Source organism: Myotis davidii, unplaced genomic scaffold, assembly GCF_000327345.1.
Source record: "Myotis davidii unplaced genomic scaffold, ASM32734v1 scaffold49, whole genome shotgun sequence".
In the NCBI taxonomy this organism is placed as follows: domain Eukaryota; kingdom Metazoa; phylum Chordata; class Mammalia; order Chiroptera; family Vespertilionidae; genus Myotis; species Myotis davidii.
Window position 1 is genome coordinate 4,781,681 of NW_006300375.1, and position 6,867 is coordinate 4,788,547.

Below are 6,867 nucleotides of genomic sequence, written 5' to 3' on the forward strand. Positions count from 1 at the left end.
AAAAAGACAACATTTGAAATAGAAAAAGGACTAAGAAGGTCTGGGTGGTTAGGAGAGGGGGGAGGCTGGGGAGCTGGGCAGCGAGTGACATCAGAGAATAGTGGGAAGGGGAAAGATAGGTGGCGAATAAAAGAGGAGAAAGATAGCAAAAAGAAAGAAGGAGGGGTGAAGACAAGATGACAGATGGAGGGCAACTGACAAGTGAACAAGGTGGGCCAGGCCCTCAGACCCAGAGCTTGGTGTGGGAAAAGGGCTTTTTCCCTCTCAGTAACAAGAGGGTACCTAGACCCCTGCTATCTCTCACTGTGAGCAAAAGATTGTGACCAAATTATGGATGGATTCACCAAACTTGGGAAAGAAAGTGGGTTGAGCAGAGAGGCCAGTTTGGAATGACAATGGTTATGAAGCTAATGATGCAGAGGCTGTGATTTATGGTCTGGGTGTGGCTATATGAGTATAAAGGTATGAGTGAAGGAAAAGCACATACCTGGGGGTATAGCTCAGGGGTAGAGCATTTGACTGCAGATCAAGAGGTCCCCGGTTCAAATCCGGGTGCCCCCTTTGTGTGTCCCTTTTTCCAAGATTCCAGGCTCCCAGCAGCCTTCCCTGGTCTCTGTAGATCCAGCATCCCCCCTAGAATGAAATTAGGACCCACCCTCTCCTCTTGACTCTGTGCCCTCTGTGAAAATATGTCTTCAGATTCTTATATCATCCTCAGAGGAAAACTACAAGATAGGTATTTTCATCAGTAGTCCTCTTCTGATTACCATCTCAATCACCACCGCCATCACCATCCTTATCAAGGATGACAGTGACACAGAAATTTGAGGCACCTTGTCCCCAAATCACAAAGTGACAGAATCAAGAGTTAAATGACTACCACTAGTCATTTAGCCAGTAGTTTGTGACTACTTCAAAAAAAGAGGAAACCAAAGCAGTTATAAGATAAACTAGAGGCCTGACGCACGAAATTCGTGCAAGAGTAGGCCTTCCTTCCACCAGCTGCTGGCACCAGCTTCCCTTCGGCTGCCGGCAGATACCTGGGACGTGGGCTTCCCTCGAAGCCCTGGCTTCGTCCGGAAGGTCGTCCAGTCTAATTAGTATATTACACTTTTATTATTATAGATGACTCTTGGGGTGTAATGTATAGCATGGTGACTATATTGTGTATTTGAAAGTTGTTGAGAGAGTACGTCACCCAAGTTCTCATCACAAGGGAAAAAATCCTAACTACGTATGGTGAAGGATGTTAACTAGACTTACGTGATTTCTTTTTACTTTATTTGTATTAAGTATTTTCCAGTTTTATTGTGATATAACTGACATAAAATTGTAGTTTAGGTGTACAACACAATAACTTCATATGTGTACATATTGCAAAACGATCACCACAATAATAACAGTCTTAATTTTTCTCTGTATGCTATTTTGTACATTTTCAATTCTGTGCCATGTGAAAACATTACTCGTATAAAAGCTAATGAATTCACACATTTAGAAAATCTCAGTTCAAGTGCTCTGACTTCCAGAAGCTGCTTGGGTCCTCTCAAAGCTCTGATCCCCTCTGCTTTTCTGGGCAACCCCATTATAAGAGGGGGAGGAGTTTGCAGGGAGGTAGTGGAAGGGGACTGCTGATTGTCACAGGGCTGGAGAAGGGTTGGTCCTGAGGCAGCAAAGCCCTAAACACCCATCCTCCAAGGGCAGCTGAGTTGTGGCAGGGTGAAGTGGTAGTCGTTTAACTCTTGATTCGTCACTTACTCTGTGATTTGGGGCAAGTTGCTTCAATTCCCTGTGTCACCGTCATCCATGATAAGGATGGTGATGGTGGTGATGGTTGGGACAGTACTACCACAAATAATTTTTTAAGTCATACATATGAAGGTCTTAGAACAGTTTCTCTAACACATTGTAAGTGTTCAATAAACATTATAATAGGTGTCTAGGGTGTGGCTGCTCAGTAGAAAAGTCCTGAGGAGGCCTAACTATTCCAAGAGGGGGTATAGCTCAGGGGTAGAGCATTTGACTGCAGATCAAGAGGTCCCTGGTTCAAATCCAGGTGCCCCTATGTCATTTAACTTTTACTCCAGTGGAAATATATCTCCTTGTCATCCCAAAGGCCAAGCCTCATGGAATCTAAATTTAGAGACTTAAGTGTCTCTTGTGACATTCATCATGCATTTCATTTTTACCTCCTCAGCCATACTCATTTGCTGGAGAGGTAGAGTCAGTCTGTCCTAGGCGTTCTCTGTTTCTCTAGTGCCTAATTATCACCATCCTGATTTTATTTGTTTATACCAAGCTTGCTTCAAAAAATAGGATTTGAGGCAGCTTACAATAAAAGATGCAATAAAAGTCTAACTGATCAAGCAGGTATAAAAAGGCAAGGGCTTACTTATATGAGGCAGTCAAAGTCATAGAGATGGAAAGAATCATGGGAGCCAGGGGCTGGAGGTGGAAGGATGGGGGGACATTTTCTGGAGCAGGATGGTGGTAATGGTTGCACAACATTATGAATTACTTAATACCACTGAATTGTACACTTCAAAGGGTTATGTGTATTTTACCACAATTTTAAAAACAGAAGGCAAGCCCTGGCCAGTGTGTGCAATAGTTAGAGTGTAGGCCCAGGCACCAAAGGGTCATGGGTTCCATTCCTGGTCAAGGGCAGGTGCCTGGGTGCAGGTTCCATCCCTGGCCCCAGTCCAGGCACCTGTGGGAGGCCACCAATCTATATTTCTCTCTCTCTCTCTCACTCTCCCCCACTCCCCGCCGTCCCCACCCCCGCTCCCTCTCTCCCTTCCACTCCCTCTAAAAATTAATGGAAAAAATATTTTCAGGCTGATCCGGCCGCCTTGGCTCAGTGGTTGAGTGTCAAGCTATGGACCAGGAGTTCACAGTTCCATTCCTGGTCAGGCCGGGTTGCAAACCCCCAAATCGCAAACTATAAAAGATAAATTTGATTATATCAAAATTTAAATTTTTATGTGACAAAAACTCCTTAAACAAGAGATTGAATTTTGCAACATATATGACGGAGAATGTATTTGTCCCAGAAAATAAGCAAAATGGAAAAGAAAAGTGTTTCTCAACAATAGTCTCATCTCCAGCAACCTGACTGACCCTCTGTCCCCGGTGCCGGGTGAGTAATGTAGTTATCAGATGTGACTGAGATTTCCGCAGGGCACTCTGTCTCACTCCTGCCTCTGGTGCCTGTACCGATTTTATTTTGGACTCTCATTTAAACCACCTTTAACTGCTTAATTTGATTACATTATAGGAGTGAAAAAGTTTTATTTACCTATTCCACTATTAATGGACATACTAGAAATATTTTGTCTTTTTACAAATGATGCTTCAATGAACATCTTTGTACATATCTCCTGATACACGTATGCTAGAGTTTCTCAAAGGGACCCTGAAATGAAACTCCGGAATGGAATTGTATGCACACTTCTAATTTTACTAGAAGTGGAAACCCCCGAGGCACGGCCTCAGCTAGTCAGGGGGAGGTGGAGGCAACTAGAAAAGGCCTCAGCACAATTCTTTTAAATGACCCAAGACCTAGGCTTCCTATGAGGAAACAGGTGACCCCATAGTACTCAGCCAATGAGGAAACGGAGGAGGGACTGAATAAATGGGCTGTGTTCACTGCCCCAGGAGTGCCTGTACAGCCAGACAGACACTGCTCTCGAGAGCCTATTAGAAGTCTCGTTTTCACCATATTTCTGTCTCTGATCACGTTATTTGAATATGGACAGGTGAGCATTTCTCACACTAGGAATGAATGCTAGGTGGGGAAGGACCATGTCCCAACTCTCCCACTTCTAGAGAAGAACAGAAGTTGAAATCAGAATCCATTTCAGAGTATTGATTATTACATGCGATTGACTATTTTGATTACTGAATTCAGACAGCAACCATGGGGCTTTCTGTTACCTATGATCATTAAAGTCACTTGAACAAGAAAATATTTTACCGAGAAAGTTTAAAAGGTCAGCAATGAGAGACAAAAATGAGGTTGCTTTTCTCTTTTTAAATATATTTTTATTTATTTTAGAAAGAGGAAGGGAGAGGGTAGAGAGATAGAAATATCGATCAGCTGTATGTGCTATGAATGGGAATTGAACGAGACCCTTGGTTCATGGGCTGATGCTAAACCACTGAGCAACACCGGCCAGGTGATGTTGCTTTTCTTTTCTTTCTTTCTTTCTTTTTTTTTTTTTGATGTTGCTTTTCTTACTACCTCCTGAGTCCCACAGGTCCTTACCAGATCAAGAGTGACACAGATAGCTCTCAAAGACATGGAGTCTTGTGCGGAAAAAATTAAGATGCAGAACTACACATCCAGCCACTTGGGTTTTAAAAACCTAGTACAGTTCTGGCTATTGTTTGTGCATATTCAGTTATGAACATAAAAGTATTAAAAGGGGACTTGTATTTAAAATACATAAAGAGCTGTCAAAATTCAACAAAATGTCCAATTAGAAAATGGGCCAAAGATATGCACAGACACTTCACCGAAGAGGATGCACGGATGGCTAATAAGCACTTGAAGAAGTGTCAACATCATTACCATCAGGGAAGTGCAAACTGAAACCTCAGGGAGATGTCACCATACACCTATCAGCAGAACTGAAATACGAAAGGTGATAATATCAAATGCTGGTGAGGGTGCAGAAAAAATGAGACCCTACTGTACACAGCAGTAAGAATGTAAAAGGATAAAGCCACTCGGGCAAGCAGTTTGTCAAGTTCTTACCAAACCAAATATATGCTTACTACATGTGATAGTTGATTTTATGTGTTAACTAGACTGGGCCACATGGAGCTCAGATATTCAGTCAAACACTACTCTGGGTGTTTGACACTTCCATTCACACACAGGCTGTTAGTTACACAGTATTGTTAGTAAGAGGGGGTATAGCTCGGGGTAGAGCATTTGACTGCAGAGTAAGAGGTCCTGAGTTCACATCTGGATCCTGGGTCCTGGGTGCCCCCTCTAAGAATCTCTGTCCCTGTTTGATCTAAACTGACAAAATCAGCTGTATGCAGGCCATACTGTAGTCTGCTTCCAGGAGGATACTGGCGAGAGCAGTGGTTCTCAACCTTCCCAATGCCGCGGCCCTTTAATACAGTTCCTCATGTTGTGTGACCCCCAACCATAACATTATTTTCGTTGCTACTTCATAACTGTAATTTTGCTACTGTTATGAATCGTAATGTGAATATCTGATATGCAGGATGTATTTTCGTTGTTACAAATTGAACATAATCAAAGCATAGTGATTAATCACAAAAACAATATGTAATTATATATGTGTTTTCCAATGGTCTTAGGGGACCCCTGTGAAAGGGTTGTTCAACCCCCAAAGGGGTCACGACCCACAGGTTGAGAACCGCTGGGCTCGAGCCTATGAAACAGCACATTTGTGGCCGTCCCTGCTTATTCAGGATCCAGTGAGGTGCTAAGCACAGCCTTGAAGACCAAGGGCAAGACTAAATGTATCCTCAATGCCTTCTTTTAGGGTCTGTTTCCTGGAACCCCAATGGGACTAAATTAAGTCTCATCCAGGGTCCAATCCAGACACAAAAACTGAGCCAGTTATGGGTGAGAAAGGTGAAGGAATTAAGGAGACACACACATACACAAACAACCCATAGACACAACAGTATAGTGATTCCCGGAGGGACAGGGAAGTAGAAGAGGGTAAAGGGGGGAATAAATGCTAATGGAAGGAGACTTGACTTGAGGTGGTGGACACACAATACAATATACAGATGATGTATTATAAAATTGTACACCTGAAACCTATATGATTTTATTAACCAATGTCACCCAATAGATTCAATGTAAAGAAACTGAACCAGTTATTTTAACAGAATTTAATATAAGTAATTGTTAACCAGTATATCAATTTCCTGTAGCTTCTGTAATAAAGTACCACAATGTGAGTGATATAAACAAGTTTATTGTCTCACAGTTCTGGATGCCAGAGTCTGAAATCAAGGTGTCAGACGGGCCGTGCTCTCTCGGAAGGCTCTAGAGGAGGATCCCTCCTTTCCTCTTTCCAGCTTTTGATGTTTGTTGGCAATCCCGCCTTCCTTGGCAGCTACAAGCTGCTGCCTCATTTCAGTCTCTACCTCTGTCTTCACCTGCGTGTCTTCAGCCTGCGCGTCTCTCCTCTTCTTATGACACCAGTCACGTTGGATTAAGGGCCCACCCACTCCATGGTAATCTCATCTTAAATAATTCCATCTTTGAGGACACATTCCTGCACACGGGGGCTGCGGGGATGCTACGAATTCAACATCTTTTAGGGAATACAATTTAATCCACAATAACCAGGAATTTGAAGTAAAAGGATAGAAAGGGAAGACTAAGTATCATAGAGGTAGTTTCTGTAGAAGCAGCCACCACTCGAGGGCTGGGGACAAACGGAAAGGAGGAACTGAAGTCTTACGAGCTTGGGGAGCATCTCTGGGCTCAGGGACTCAGATCTCGAAGGTGATGCCGCTGTCCCTGAGGAGTCATGACGAAGCCGGGCCTGTGAGCACCACCCTGCACGTGGCAATCGCTGTTTCTCCTGGATGGACAGCGGCTGCCAGGTGACACTGACAGGAACCCAGCGCCGGAACCCAAAGCAAGTGCTTCTTCCTGCTCCAACCTTCCATCTCGTTTTGCAGCGCTACTGGCAGGACCAGCCAGGACGCCACCTGGCGAAGGAGAGCCTGGCTTACAGAGGCCCAGACCCAGCACCACAGAGCAGAGCACAGGAAGGTGGACTTGGAGCCTAGAGGCTGTCATGTTCATGTCCCCCAGCAGTTAAAGGGTTGACTGTGGAGATTCGGGCACGGGGAGGGGTCAGC

The 6,867-nt window shown here is 44.0% G+C and overlaps 2 non-coding genes across 2 annotated transcripts; both read left to right on the forward strand.

Annotated features, from left to right (window-relative positions):
• Positions 1-489: 489 nt before the first annotated feature.
• On the forward strand, positions 490-561 carry TRNAC-GCA. The gene has a single exon. It is a non-coding gene; the product is annotated as a tRNA-Cys (tRNA).
• Positions 562-1,993: 1,432 nt separating this feature from the next.
• TRNAC-GCA lies at positions 1,994-2,065 on the forward strand. The gene has a single exon. It is a non-coding gene; the product is annotated as a tRNA-Cys (tRNA).
• The last annotated feature ends 4,802 nt before the right edge of the window (positions 2,066-6,867 follow it).